The sequence below is a fragment of the Episyrphus balteatus genome, chromosome 4 (assembly GCF_945859705.1).
Source record: "Episyrphus balteatus chromosome 4, idEpiBalt1.1, whole genome shotgun sequence".
NCBI lineage: Eukaryota > Metazoa > Arthropoda > Insecta > Diptera > Syrphidae > Episyrphus > Episyrphus balteatus.
The window spans coordinates 68,003,764-68,020,295 of record NC_079137.1 but is presented as its reverse complement, the minus strand read 5'-3'; the positions used below and the strand labels follow the sequence as shown (position 1 = coordinate 68,020,295).

Here is a 16,532-nt window from a genome sequence, read left to right as displayed (position 1 = left end):
CAAAATAAGTATAAGCTTCTAAACTAAAAAAATTCATGTTTTCGCTTGAGAGCTTTCAAATGATTCAAACTAACAATGTAATATGCTTTTACAACTTAATGCTTTTTTGAAGTAATAAATTGGTTTAAAATCTGTGACAAATCCTGCAGTTTCCTAAATCCACAAACATTATTATAGGGGGTCAAAAGTCACAAGAACTTATGTATATCTCAAAATTGTTGTTTTTTGAGAAAATTTTTCCTAAGTTGTTTTTTAAAGTTTTGCTCAGCTACAAGTTTGTAAGATACATTTCTTTTTCTCTAAAACCTGCAGTTTTTAAGATATAAATTTTTGTGGCCTTTATAACTTGACACTAGGGGAGGAAGGAAATTTCAAGAATTTTCACAATTTGTTTGCCTGTTACTGGTTTTTGAAAAAAAATCTATTTTACTATTTCCTAACAAACTAAATTTAACAAAGAAAAAAACTCTCAAAAAGACTCCAAACTGTTATACCATTACTAAGAAAGCTTTATATTTTCTTTTTTACGCTTTCTAGCTATAATAGAAAAATATAATAAATAATAATGATTTGTAGCTCGACACCACATGAAAGGGCAAGGCCTAGTGGCTTATAAGTTATAACTCTCCAATGTTTTTGTGTGAGTCTTATTAATTTGCAAGAATGGAAAAGGCTACGAATAAAAACTGAAAGCCTAAGTAGAAGAAGAGGCTAGTATTCGAAGATTCGAACGCAAACTTCTGGTGTTGTAAAAGTTTCCGTAAAATTTATTTATAAATCAAAAACGTGAAATTAATTTTTCGAAAACAAGACATTTCTTCTATAATACATTTTTAGATTTACTGTAACAATTATTGCTACATGCCGTTTGTAATGATTTTAAAATATTGTTTTTTTTATTAAAAATACAACTTAATAACTAATATATATCAAGCTGCATATTTTTTTTTTTCTAACCTCAAATTTATTTAAGAAACTGTATTTTCCTTTAAAACACGAATTATATAAATAATGTATGTAATGCTATCTACATATTTTCCAATACCGATTTTCAAAAAGATTTTTTTTTTCGAAAAATTTGGTTCCCAAAATACTGTTTAAAGTTTAAAATGCTTATAAGCGTATGTTAGGTAGATTTCTTTAAAAAAATTATTATTTAAATCCTTGCAATACATTTCTCTTATATGCATTATTTTGTAGGGTAGCATAAAACTCCATTATAGATTTCAATAACAAAAATAAGTACGGAGCTAACGCTTGCTGCTAAACTGTCAATTTCTATGGAAAAGGACATGCAATGCCATATTTAAATAAATCAATGTACTTCGTTGAAAAAAGAATCGCTTTTCTACCTAAATAAAAAATATAATCTAGAATGTAAAACTAAAACTATTTGTAAATGCAGTATTTCAATTAGCTTATATTAACATTTACTATCTTTCTTCTAAAGTGTAGGATTTGAGTCTATTAGGCAGCTTAATAGGCAAACATTTTTATTGACATTTTACCAAAAAATATAAAATTACAAATCATTTTAACCAAACGTGGAAATAAAAATTAACTGTTCAAGAAATAATACCCCATAGAACTCCAAAAAAGTTGTTTGAACACACGAATTGGGATCAAGAAAAAAAATTGGGGACTATATTTTTTTTTTTTTTATTTGCATCTCATTTTTTAAGCCTCTCGGATCATAAAAATTATAATAAGTATGATTTTAAACATTGCAACATTACTTCCGAAACTATGACTAACAACGAAATAAGATTTTCTAAGGTCTTATCACAAATTCGATCCTTTGGCTTTTGAAGAAAAAATAACGTAAAAAACACTCAACCATTCCCTCAAGCATTTGTATGTTGTTGTTGCAAGTTTCAAAATAAAATGAGAAAAAAAAAATGGAAAAAAGAATATTCAATTTGTATTGCGCTCCAACGATTGACACACAAAAAGACGAGTTTCGACAGCCAACGTTCCAAATAAGATTTTTGTAAACAACTCAAAAACATTCCCCAAGTGGTGCCACTCTCTACCCACTTTATTTATATGGAAGTTGCATTTGCAGGAGAGTGTATTTTTGTGTGTGTGTTTGAACTCGTGTATATATTGATTACTAGCCTTAGGGAATTTATGAACAAAAATTTGTTGTTTTGGATCCATTGCATAAAGTAAATCGCATTGTTGTTTCAACATGATTTATTATTGAAATAACTTTTCACTGATAGATTTGTGAATTTTTTATGATTTTCTCCGCCGTTAATAAAAAGTTTTTACTTTGTATTAAGTAAGTACAGGTAAAGTTAATATCTCTACAAAATAATTTTTCCCCAAAAGACAAGTTGACAAAAGTTACTGATGTTGATGGATGACGACATACAAATTTATTTTACATGCAAGCATGTAAAAATTACTCTTTCATTTTTCACCTAAATTAAAATTACTCAAGCTTACAAAATTACTTTCAAAACAATGAGTAACTTTATAACTAACTTTTTGGCGAATGTAAGCATCAACAAACTTTGATAGTTTTGTAAAGGGCTTCTTTAAATATTGATACAAAACCAACATGTTTCTATTTTATTTTTCTTGTTGTAAACTTTATTCTCGTGTACTTTTTCACTTTTTCAGTTTAAGCAATCAATTTTCAAGGATTTTTTTTTTTGGTTTTATTTTCCAAAAATAAAAAAAAAAAAAATACTTTTGCAACTCTTTAAAATATTGATACAAGTTTTTTGTATACTTTTTTTTCTGGTTATAAGTAAAAATAAAACTTTTCAATGTTCACTACTTGCTTACACTGTGTAGTTGAACAACTTTTTCAAGAGGTTCAGTTTTATATTATATATATACCTATTATATTAGAAGCCACGAGGAAGTAAAATTAATGTTTTCACAATGACTGGACATAATAAACTTTTTGAATGGGACTTTTTGTTGCGTGTTGGCAGGAACAACAAAATGGCTTTTTAAACTCTGAAAATCTATACTTGACTAGATTTAAGAGTATAACATTACTTGTCGAAAAGTACCTAAATTTTAAAAAGTTTTTTATATTAATGGTGATTTTGATGGCAATATTAATGGGTAGTAAAATGTGATGAAGTGTTTGATTAAAAGAACTTAAATGATGCGAAAATAAAATGTATTGTCAGCAATATTTTAGAGATTATTGAGGCTCTAATTATTCAATTTTTGTCAAACGACAGAAAAACATAGTTTTATATAAAATCTAGCCTTAAAGAGTTTAAATCAAAATTCGGTAACTTTTTGACATTATTTGAGTTTTTGACAAACACGTAAGAAAACAAACTATACATAATTAGAATTTTTGTTTTAATTTGTCGCATGAGACATTTATTTATACAAAAAAATGAAAATGTCATTTAAAATTTTGATTCTTGGAAGCAAAACACACTAATCTCCGAAAGTGTCACTTAATCAGTTTTTTTTTCATTTTTGACTGCATGAAGAGTGTATGTTTACAGAAATAAATGTCATTAAAGAAGACTAGATGCGCATTATTACTCTTAGTTGATGTGGCAATGTGCCAGGTATTATTTTTAAATAAATTAATCTTGGAATTACATTTTACACCTTAGAAATAAAAATTAATGTATTTTGTAGCGAGCGCATTTTTTTTCTTAGAAATTATGCGTAGTAGTTTTTTTTTTCCACTTAATTTTAATTTTTTATGGAAATAGACTGTTATTAAAGTTACAGCAAAACTACTTGGAATTTTTATTTGACTGTTTACCTTTGTGTGGGAATAAAAAATTCCACGTAATTTTAATAAAATATTATCTGTTTTCCAAAATAAATTATTAAAAACAAAACAAGAAAAAACAAAATGACTTCTTAGTAAAAATAATATAATGGTTAGAGCATATTAAAAAAATACGCATCATGAATGATATCACATAATTAAACTATATGATTTTACGCTCCCGGCAAAGAAAATATATTGAATTTAATCGATTTTTATAGACAAACAGTAAACAAAATTTTAATCTTTGTTTTCCATTTGTTTCCATTAAAGTTTACGTTTATATTTCTTTGAATGAATTAAAAATCAACAGAAGGCAACAACATGAATTTTTTGTTGATAAAATTGTTGTTGTTTTTTTTTTTGATTTCGTAAAATAGTACGCGACTTTGGTGTGGTTAAATTCGTTTATAAATATTTTTATTTTCAACAGTTGTAAAAGTGAAATTATTTATTATGGGATGCTTACTTATAAATAGTTTGTAACTAATTTCAAACAAAAACTACTCATCAAGGCTGTGGGACGGCACACAAATGAAAGCAATAAACTAACAAAATATTAAAAATAATTGGAATCCATTTCCATAACAATTGCTCAAAACAAAAAACTCATTTTTTTGAAAACACACATCATCACGTTATGGCTACTCAGACTCACGTGGAATATTTTTGAAATATTGAAGGAATAATTTTACCATACAAAAGTAGTAAATGTATCATATTGCTTGTTAGTTTGACTATAGTAGCCGACCGGTAGAAAAAGTTCTTGCTGAATGTTAAAAATTTTCTATACAAAAAATATCACTCATACGCCATAGTGACTCAGTTTGATGCCAGTTTGTATTATGTATTATAGACTAAATCTTTGTGAATTTTCTTTTTATACCTTAAATTGGGATATAAAGTGAAAGAAGTCTTCTAGCAAGTAGATGTCAATATTTAAATCATATTTAGTATCAATGCGATATGGGAACACCGCATAAGTAAATGGAAGCAAATTCTTTGCTAGAACGCTGGAATTTATTTTTATCTATAAAACAAAGTTATTTGGGTATCTCTTCTAATGTTTGATAATTTCCTATCATATTATTTGGGGGATTAAAAAAATCCAACAGTTTTAAGATCTGATTTTATTTAGTTAAAGACTAGTTACTATTTAGATGCTGATAAATGATTGCAAAGTTTAATAATAAAATAGCTTGAAATTAAAATCAAATATGATAATCTCAATATCGATTTTTCAAAAAAAAAAAAAAAAAACAAAACAAAACAAAAAAATTTAATCCAAAAATGTGTTTTTTGAAAATTATGTGAAATTTTAATTCAAACAAAATATTTTGATTATCACAAAAGTACCACCTATGTGCTTCATTGCACACAAAAATTTTAATGAAAATCTATAGAGCCATTTTTGAAATAAAAAAGCATGGTAAGTGAAGTCACCAATTTTAAATGAAGACTTAAAAATAAACATAATTTTTACTTGCGATATAGGTACTATAGGGCAAGTTTAGGATTCGTAAAAAAAATCGAACTCGAGATAACAATTTTACATGACATTACGATGATGGAGAATGCCAAAAAAGTGGGTCCGGCAATTCTGTCTGTCTGTCTGTCTGTCTGTCTGTCTGTCTGTCTGTCTGTCTGTCTGTCTGTCTGTCTGTCTGTCTGTCTGTCTGTCTGTCTGTCTGTCTGTCTGTCTGTCTGTCTGTCTGTCTGTCTGTCTGTCTGTCTGTCTGTCTGTCTGTCTGTCTGTCTGTCTGTCTGTCTGTCTGTCTGTCTGTCTGTCTGTCTGTCTGTCTGTCTGTCTGTCTGTCTGTCTGTCTGTCTGTCTGTCTGTCTGTCTGTCTGTCTGTCTGTCTGTCTGTCTGTCTGTCTGTCTGTCTGTCTGTCTGTCTGTCTGTCTGTCTGTCTGTCTGTCTGTCTGTCTGTCTGTCTGTCTGTCTGTCTGTCTGTCTGTCTGTCTGTCTGTCTGTCTGTCTGTCTGTCTGTCTGTCTGTCTGTCTGTCTGTCTGTCTGTCTGTCTGTCTGTCTGTCTGTCTGTCTGTCTGTCTGTCTGTCTGTCTGTCTGTCTGTCTGTCTGTCTGTCTGTCTGTCTGTCTGTCTGTCTGTCTGTCTGTCTGTCTGTCTGTCTGTCTGTCTGTCTGTCTGTCTGTCTGTCTGTCTGTCTGTCTGTCTGTCTGTCTGTCTGTCTGTCTGTCTGTCTGTCTGTCTGTCTGTCTGTCTCTATCTGTAGCTGCAGCCTAAACGAGTGAAGTGATTTTCTTTAAACTTGGTAGTTAGCAGTTTTTGGTGATTCCCTAGAGGGGAAATTGAAATTTTTTTTTATGACCAAAACTAACGGTACTTGCCATATAACGGAAATAGAAAAGTTAATTTTTTTCAAAAACGGCTCTAACGATTTTGATTTAAATTATAAGAACCAACTTTTAAAATAAAAATAATATTTTTTGTACAGTTATTAATGGTACCTGTCATAGAACGGTTTTTTTCGTTTCTGAATTTCTCGTACAACATTAACCCGATTTAAATAAAAATTTTTATACAAACGTGTGTAAGTAAAGATAATATTAAGAATTTAGAAAATTTTTAAAAAACCCATTTTTGGATTTTTAAAAAATATTTCAAAATTTTTTTTTGAAAAATCAATTTTTTGAAAACGGATCAATGAAAAATTTTGAAATTTAGTTTTTAAGTGTAAATTAATTATTTCTTAAAAATGGCATACCAACTTTTTTTTTGAAAAATGTTAAAAAATTTTTATACATAAAAAATTATTTTTTTAAAAAACGGCTCCTACAATTTTCGAAATTTTTTTTCTAAAAATACCTTTTTATACAAGAAATAAAATGGCATATTTGTTTTTTTTTTTCAGATAATTTAAAATGGAGTTTAATTAATTATAAAAACAGATTTAATTTTTTTATACTACTTATGAAATTTCTTCAAAATATCAAATTTTAAATTTCTTGAATAAAAAGCTTTAACATTATAGTTACTTTAAGCATAAGAGCAAGTACGTGCGACCCCAGTCGTGCAATTTATTTTTATTAAGTTTGATCTCTAATTCTTCTGAAATTCGTTTGAAAACAAAACACTAACATTGAAATGATTGTGGAAAAAAAAACTCATACCTGCTATGAAAACGAAAAATATTGAAAATGGCGCCCAACTCGAGAATGCATATTAAATTAATTTTGTGACTTATGCTACTGAATATGTTTAAAAATTAAAAAAGTATTGAAATTTTGTTTTCGTAGGGTAGAGTTGCCTAATTCCGGCCCTCTCCAGTTTCCGGCCACCTTTCGGAAAATCGTTATAAGTAGGGATTTCGTAGGGTTTATTCCAAAATGTTGCTCTTATGCTGTTCTCTTATATGTTAAGACAGCATACGAGTGAAAATTTGAAATAAACCCTTTTGAAATCACTAGTTATAACTATTTTGCGAAAAGTGGCCGGTAACTGGAGACGGCCGCAAATAGGCAACTCTTCCCTATAATTTTTTTTTTTTTTGAAAGTCGTTTGGAAGAAAGCAAGAAATAAAAAAAATTAACTGTCTTATAGGACGAGAAGCAATATTATGGAAACCAGTTACCGTGGAATAATTATAAGAAATTTTATTAACTTAAAGGCCGTGATAACTATGCAAGGGCTAAAACCACAACGAATTCGATACTCGATTCCGAAACCTTCGAAAGTCCATAACCATAAACAACTTTCGCAAAATCAAAATTAATAGATTTAATTCACCATCCTCGTCTCCAGAAATGAAAATTAAATTTAATACTAACTGAGGATCAAATTATTACAATGCAATCTTAGTTGAACAAATTACATAGGTAATATGAATTTATTTTCGATGAAGTTTAAAAAAAATTTCAATTTCAAAATTTCTTAAAAAACTCATTTCCACCAAAATTTAATTTTTAATATACTCATTAAAAAGGGAAGGCAAATTAAAATAAAAGAATTTTATTTTGGACAGCAACTACACTGAGGTCATTTTTAAATTTAATTTATATACCTATAATATTTTCCAAAGATTTTGAGGCTTACACAACACAAGAAAATACTTAATTTTTGAATAATAAAATGATTTAACAACTTTTTTCTCAACATTTTGAAGTTGACCACCCATTTCATTTTTTTTTTTTTTTTCAGTAAATTAATTCTATCTTTTAATTTCTCAGGATTAATATGCATGAAGTTGGAAAACTTATGACATTCTATGTCAAATAAAAAAAAACACCCTCATCAAAATATTTTAAAAACATTTTCTAAAAATTATATTTAATTGAGTCCGGACTAAAACAATAAAAAAATAATCACAGTTTAGTCCCTTTTTTTCTGACAAAAGAATTTTAAACAAAAATTCAAACTTTTAACATCTAATCAAAAAAAAAAAAAAAAAAACAACAAAACATAATACAGATACACCCACCCATATAAAAAAAAATCCCTTCAAGGACGTGCTTAGAATATTATTATAAGAAAATCTTGACCACTTCCGAAACAAAAACAATAAAACAGAAAAAAAACACAAGGAAAAACTCTTCCGGATATTTTGGATTACTGCCAAAGCCCATTTTATTCTTTATTATTTTTTTTTCCTCCACTAATCCATCAATATGCTATGATGTTGAATATAATATATATCTACAACCTCCCTCACACACAAGCACTAAATGATGACGATAAGGATGATGTGTGTGCTTAACTTTGCTCCACACTCGTCCTTTTTTTCTCTTCTATGTAGGTACCTACTATATAAAAATACGATTCTTGAAATTCAATCAAGAAACTCTCTGAGCCGTGTGTTAACACACATAAACCTTATAACACAAAAACTAAACCAAAACCATATCACCAGGATATAGATCAGGATAACACACGACGACGAGGCGAGGCTATATCGCAAAAAAGGATATAACATAACAACAAAAAATAACTCTCACATATATCACACATTTTTCCATTAAGTTTTCAATCGAATCGTAAAATTTATTTCTATTAGAACGTGTGTATGGACGAGGAAAAATAGAAGAAAAAAAAAAAAAAGGATAGGTAAAAATATATCAAAAGAAGACGAAAAAAATATTGACTAAAATCCTATTTTGCATAACTGTTTAATGCAATAAAAACCACTCTGTTAAATCTCTTACATGACAGAATATATCACACACAAGAACAAGGATAAGGAGGCGAGAGTGCAAGTGAGTGAATGTGTTATGAAAAGAAAAACAAAAGCACTGGCTGCATATATCCGTTACCGTTAGCCAAACAACACACAAAGTGAATGTTTTAAATTCCAGCTCAACCTATATCCTCGTCCTTTGTAAAAGGATACACGACACATAAAAAAAAACTGCTATATTGTGTTTTAACGGTATAAAAGCAATAGTTTTTAAAACTCGTTCAGGGTCCACTTTAAACACACACAACTTTTTTGTTTTATACACTTTTTTTGTGCACGTTTCCGGTTCAAAAAAAGGACAATGTCACAAAAAAAATAAATGCAAATGCACGTATGTATTTTGTTTGTTTTAACTTACCAAAAGGAAAAAGATACTTTTCCATCATATTTTTCTACGTTGTTTGTAATTTTTTTAGAATAATAGTGGAATGGGTGTGTGCGTGTGTCGGAAAGTGTGTGTAGTTTTGTACACACTTTGTGAATTCTTTCATCAGAGATGAAAATGAATCACATGACAAAAAAGGGATGTCCTGTCCTGGGATGTTGTTTTTGTTGAATATCTTTATCTGTTGCTGGTGATGCTGTTTGGTGTCCTGTGAATTGCTATGTCACAATATAAATTACACAGAGTGAAATATGGATTCTTTCCACTTAGAAACTTGTTATACAAGATTTATACACACAAACACTTGCCCTTTGGGCTACAAACGTGATACCAAGAATATTTGCAATTTAATATTAAAAACTTTTTTCCTCAAAGGAGAGATGCACTTCAAATCACTGCAATCCTTTTCTTTTTGTAATTTTCGTAAGGATGCAGGTTTTAACCACAGACCGAAAAAAGGGGGGTAGTTGGAAATATCCTTGATAACCGAGTTTAAGGGAAATTCTCAAGTTTTTTATGGATTTTTTATTTTGATATCCTGATTCTCAATTTTTAATTGGATATTCATTTACACTTTAATCCTTTTAAGGGACAATCAGGAAAGAGGATATAAGATTCCTGAAAATTTGAAATTATTCATTAAAATCTTGGAATTCAAAATTTCTGTTTGTCACTTTGAAATTTTTTCTAATGGTACAAATGGATTAGCAAAAAAAACTATGACATTCAACATTTGTGTCTGAAGCACTTGGATTTTTTTGCTGATTTGTATTAATGAGTACGAGAAGATTTCATATCACACTTTTACGCGACATGCCTGCTTGTCTGCCATGATGCCAAAAAACAAACTGAATTTCCGTCGGTTTTAAAAAGTATATAATATCCCGAGAAATACCCAACCTTATAACGCTGAAGGCCAGATATAAACTGATTTAGAATCTTTTTTGATAGCAACGTTTTTGAGATTGTTTGAAGAGGTTGTTGTAGAATGATGATTTTGGATGAGAGAGAAAAGGTGCATGCGCAGGTGGAAGCCGGTGAAAATTCAGGTTGTTTTGAGATAATTTTTGATAAAAAAGAAAAACAAAAATATATGAGAGTAGGAAATTATTATGGGAAATATGTTGCAAGAAATTTTTGTGTGCAACATGTTGCTGTTACTGGAATGTGTGGGAAACTTAGATTTTTTGGGTGTTTTGACCTAGACAAAAAGTTGAAATATACGAAACTTAATGATTTAAGTACTAAATAATACTCTATGTGACAGTAAACGAACAAGATAAAGAAGAGAATAAGAGTTGTTGTTTATCTTAAGTATTTAAGTTTTATTTCAGAAAATGACCTTTAGAGCACTACGTTTATTAAATTTAATCGAAAAAAAAAAAATATTGGAGCCATTTTCAAGAAAATTTCAATTCGTTGAAAAGGATAAAATGGTATAAATACCAAAAGATCATTTACACCAAATTCAAGACAAATTTATGTGTGTATTGAAGCCTTAACCTTAGACGGACGCACAAGTGCACCATGAAAACAAGCGCTTTTTCAACTTCTGTTATACCTATTGTCTTAACGTTAAATTTGATTAGGCCCTGATTTTTTAATCATCAGTTAAACTATCAGACTTGTCCGAACTAGGAAGCAAATAAAAACAGTGGGTTTATTTATTTGACTAGTGATTTTAAATTAAAAGTTTAAATTTTTCTTTAAAAAAAAAAGATTACGCATACACCGTAGTGTCCCGTGTTCGATTATTCACGACCTAACCTATTCTAATTAAATTCAAAACACAATCGAAAACTACAATACAGGTTCAAAGATGGAATTCAATTAATTAAGGCTTTGATGTGAATAAACGTAGAAAAATTTGAAAAAAAAAGAATATAGCTTATTTATAACTTCTTAAATGATCCATATATGCGATGAATACAATTATCATTTTAAGTCTCCTTTAGACATGCATATTTTAAAAAAAGTTGCGTTCCCATAGATTTTTTTTATACCAGAGGTGTTTAAAGTTTTTCAAAAAATATATTTTCCGAACTTCGAATTGAAAAAGATTTTAAATGTTAAAAGCCAAGGTGCAATAGCTATGAAAATTTTTAACTGCTTTTGATTTGAACCAAATATTGTACGAAATTATAGAAAAATAAAATTAATGAAATTCGTTCTTATCAACATGACATTTGGCTACTTGAATAGTAAATTTTCAAATTCCAGCCAAACTAGCTATTTTTTCTAAAAATTTTAAAATTGGCCTATTTTAACCTTTGGCAATAATTATTGAATGTTATATTATTGTTTTATCAGTATTTCCGAAAAAAAGATAGAGTAACCAACAAGTGAATACGTTTTTTGCAAATTTTCCAAAAACTAATAAAGCTAACTGATTTTTGCATTCAGGCAACAAAATGATATTTATAATTTTCGTTTTAAAATTTTGTATGTTGTTTGAATTTATATACCTACAACCTCAAAGACCCTAGAACACAACCTAACCTTGTACCACATCCATTTTTTTAATGTTTAAGAGCCCACGCACACTACAAACTTTCTATCGGCCAACAGTTTAGTCGGTCTCTTTATCATTCTAAAAATGTATGAAAGCCTGCACACTACAACGATTGAGTATCGGCCGATCAAAATGTTTGTTTGATCGAAAAAATAGTTTGTTTTGCTACACAATTGCCTTCAAACTAAAATATTTCTTGCATAACCGACTATTTAGTCGTCTGCCTGTGCGCACAGTAGGAGCCCAACTCGACTAAACTATCGGCCGATAGAAAGTCTGTAGTGTGCGGGGGCTTTAAATATTAGTGTTCATACGTTACTTTTGTTTCCTAAATTTACACAATTTTCTAAGGGCCAATTTTTCAATAGTCAGATAAACCTACATTTTTTTATATTGACATTTATTCTTCTAATAGTCTAACTGACGATTAAAAAATCAGGGCTTTGAATACAAAAGTTATTAACAAATAATCAAATACATTCAGTTTGAAATTTTGATTTTGAATTATATAAAGCCTTTATAAATGTACCTATTTGCATAAAAAAAAGTTAAAATTGAACCAGTCATTTGCGAGATAGTCATAAAAACGGTTATATGGGAGATACCAAGTGTGAAAATTGCAGAATCCTGATAAAAAACATGAAACCAAGATATTTACAGTTTCGAGTGTCCCCCAAATTGTGGAGAGAATCATCAAATCACTCAAAGGAATGATACTTCAGCCTCACAGAAACTCAAGGTTTTAACACCAAAAACAAAATTCAAATTTAGTACCCTAATTCTAAGTCTTTACAAAACCACAAAATGGTAATCAACATGTGTTTAAAAACGCATTTTCTCCACGCGCACTGATTTTTTTTTTTTTTTTTTTAACCTAGAAAGAAAGTCTCCTTTTTTCATCTTAAAATTGCTTCTTTTTATAACAATTTCCAATAATAAAATAAAAGCAGTCTGATTTCTATTTATAACTAAATTAGCTTAGTTATTCAGCAGTAACCACTTGGTGTATGCATTTGATTAGAGCTGTAGGAAACCGTATGTATTCGTTACTTAAATGCGGGTATTCACTTCAGTAACGAGTAACGAAACGTTACTGCCCAAATAATTTCGTTACTCGTATGTTTCGTTACTGGTACTGAACAAGTAACGAAACATGCGAAACATACGAAACGTGCGAAACGTGCGAAACATACGAAAAATACGGAACATACGAGTAACGACGATACTCCAATTCCAATACCAATTTGGATTGGATATACGAAATGCGAAACGAAAACAAAATGGTACACTGCATTTGTCGTGTGCGCATTATTTCGCATCTCGTATCGGTTCGGTATCATCATTTATGTATTTTACGATTTTGTTGTTCTGTTTTTGTGTATGTATATCAAAAGGGGTAAATAAGAATTCAGTTTCTTTCTCTTTCGTACCTGTTTTTTATGGACATGTGGGAGTGAGATATGTGAAAGTGTGTTTGAGTGTAGTGTAGATACATTCCAATTAGAATACCAATTTGGATAGGTATACGAAATGTGAAACAAAAACAAAATGGTACACTGCATCTGTTGGGGCATAGCCGTACTTGTATTCTGTTTTCTCCTTTTGTAATTAATAAAAAGAATTTTTCTTTTCCTTTGTTTGATTTGTTTAGTTTATTTTATTCTTTAGTTTGATTCAAACAAATAATTACAATTTTGGTTTTATTCGTGGTTTTAAGTTTTTGTTTTTTTTTCTTTTGATTTCAAGTAGGTACTACTTTCTTGCTTGTGTGTGGTGAGGTGGTGTCTGACATGAGTGACGACAACTTTGAATGAGAATATGGAATGAATTTGACTGAATGAAATGATTGAATGGTTTTTTATTTTAGGTTGGCTGCAATGACAATTTTTAAGTTTGGACCGGGAGGAAACGAAACATGGGCGTGTTCGGGAATGAGGATAATTTGCGTTCCGCAATTTTCCCTAAAACTGAGTACGCTTTTTACGTATTCGTTTGCGGTTCCCTTCGGTAGAACATTCTGAATTGAACAGCATTTATCGCATCTCGTATCGGTTCGATATCGGTATCATCACTTCATCACCACGACGCAACCAATCTGTTTATGGCCTTTGTGTTAATAGTTGATATTTAGCTTAAGAATGTACAAAAGTTTTTTGGTTTTTCAAAAAATTAGTTTATTTTCGGTGCAAAATTTTCAACACAAAAAAAAGCAGAGAAAACGAGGTTTGAAAATCACTCTCAATAGAAAAAATAAATGAAAAATTGTTCGACATGGTTGTATTGAAGTGTTAATATTTCGAGATCTGCGCGTTGCACTTTTGAAATAAAGGTCTCTAAAGAATTGTGATAAGATTACTGAAAGAATATAAACAAAAAATTACCCAAGTTTTGTCTAAAAATTTGGAAAAAAAATCAAAAAAGTTTCCACGTTTGATTAACAAAAACAAAAACGAAAAAAATTCAATATAGCTACCTTTAAACTCTTATTACATGAGAATGCCGCAACTAATTTTAATGTTTATGACCTTAAAATGTAGCTTAGATTATAGAAATTGTTTTTGTTTTTTTTCAAAAAAAAAAAAAAATTAACACCCTTATACCAATGTACGAAACATACTTAAAATACCAAACATACCAAACGCAACGCATCAAAGACATGAAATATACGAAATGTACGAAACACACGAAGCATGCGAAAGTAACGAAAGTAACGAAACATGCGAAACACCCGAAACATACGAAATATGCGAAAAATGCGAAACATACGAAAGTAACGAGTAACGATATTATTGATGCGGGTACTAGTATCAAAAGTAACGTATACATGCGGGTACTCATTTTGTCGTTACTTTTACAGCCCTACATTTGATTGATAAGTCATACCGTCTTTTTTACTTTTGAATTTTCTTTTTTTTTACATGAGGTCCTTTGTCGCACAAAATATTAATTAAGTAATAACTGATTTTTTTTGCATTGCGGTGACTATAGCTTAGTATTATGTAGGTAAGCCAAATTTATTTTTGAAAAGAATTTTAGAAAAATTTCCTGGAAAAATAATTTAGTTAAAAATGAAAGTACTGAGTCTATTTCATTATAATCATCCCGCTGAGTTCCAGGATTTCAACCTTAAAAGACTTTATTTCTTTAAAATTAAATTGTATTATAATTTATTTGTATTCAATTCAAAAATTTTAATTAAAAAAAAATGTACACCTAATTAATTCTGAAAATTTATAAATAAAGAGCAGCTTTGGTTTTTCAAAAGAAAAATAGTCTTTGACTTTTATTATAACTCTCTATAAATTATATACTTCATATTAACCACACCAAAAAAACGCTTCCCTACGGTGCCAAAAATTCAAAAAGTGTCAACCTCCTACCGTGATCTGTACTGCCAACAAAATTGAGCAGAAAATGTTTTCATTGATTTTACATATTTCACATTAAATTGGCCTTTTTTGTTTTTATATAAATTTTAATCCATTACAATCATCACATACTCATACCACACATCATAAAATTAATAACTTTTAAGCACACACGCCACACGCATATTACTCAATATATCCACTCTTTAACTGTTAAAATTTACATTTAATCGTTTATTGCCACACACACAGGTGATTGTGTGGGTATATACTTTGAGGTTATTTTTATGTGAAATGTGAAATATAGGCGATAAAAGGTGTTAAAATATATATAAAATAATGATTCAATGTTACTTTTCATGTCCAACCAGTTAATGACATTTTATCGTTCGAAAACAATTTCCTTAATAATCACTTAAGCCATGTTTAATATTTTTGCATTTAAGTTTGTTTACATTAAATTTTATAAATTTTCAATTTTTTAAAACGAAAATAAAAGAAGTTAAGTTAAAATTAATTTGTGAAAAATTGTATGTGTCATATGCATTCAATATTTTTAAGGACTTATCAAGGATTCATATTAAGTTACTACGAATGCATTTTAGTATTCACATGTTTACACATTTGAATTACACCCAAATTGGATTGTTTTAGGGATTAATCAGTTAACAGGAGTAAAGGACTATTTAATGTGCGTCACATTGGTATAGAAATTTGGCAGAGATTCCTTTGTAAAGGAGATTTAATTGATGAACTTATTAATATGTCTCTGCTATCGACATGGATGTTATATAATCCTTATAATATCCTTTCAATACGTCGCTCAAAACTAACAAATCACTTCCCCCAAAACCCTCTTTAGCTTAGAAATACTTAATTGACCTTCCGCAAAGGATAAACCCACACACACACACATAATTGAAGCCCATAATCGTCCCTTTTTTGTATTCATTTTGCTATGCATGACATTAAATACTTTAAGTAACCAAAAACCCCATAGGTTAGGTTAATGGTGTCAAAGGACATTCAAGGATTCTTATGTCACTGTGTGATAGAATTAAATATTTTTTTTTTTAAGGACCACCATTATGGTTTTTAGGGCCTGTGTGTGTATGGTAATCTTTCATTTGGCAGACAACGACCGAAGGATAAAATTAAAAAAGAAAGAAAGTGACAAATATTCACATACTTAAATACATTCACACAATTACACACACATAATAATAATAAGAATAAATAGGACTCATATAGAAAGGATTTGATATTTAAACATAGAAAATGTGACCAAAATTGAATGGTTGAGTCCCTTA

The 16,532-nt window shown here is 29.4% G+C and overlaps 1 protein-coding gene across 2 annotated transcripts in view; it reads right to left on the bottom strand.

Annotated features, from left to right (window-relative positions):
• The window catches only part of LOC129917769 (probable G-protein coupled receptor No18), a 162,793-nt gene extending 152,548 nt beyond the window's left edge, over window positions 1-10,245 (bottom strand). For both annotated transcript variants that reach the window (XR_008772857.1, XM_055997874.1), the window contains exon 1: window positions 9,316-10,245. The gene's annotated coding sequence lies outside the window, so the exon portion shown is untranslated. The remainder of the gene's footprint in view (window positions 1-9,315) is intronic.
• Window positions 10,246-16,532: the final 6,287 nt, after the last annotated feature.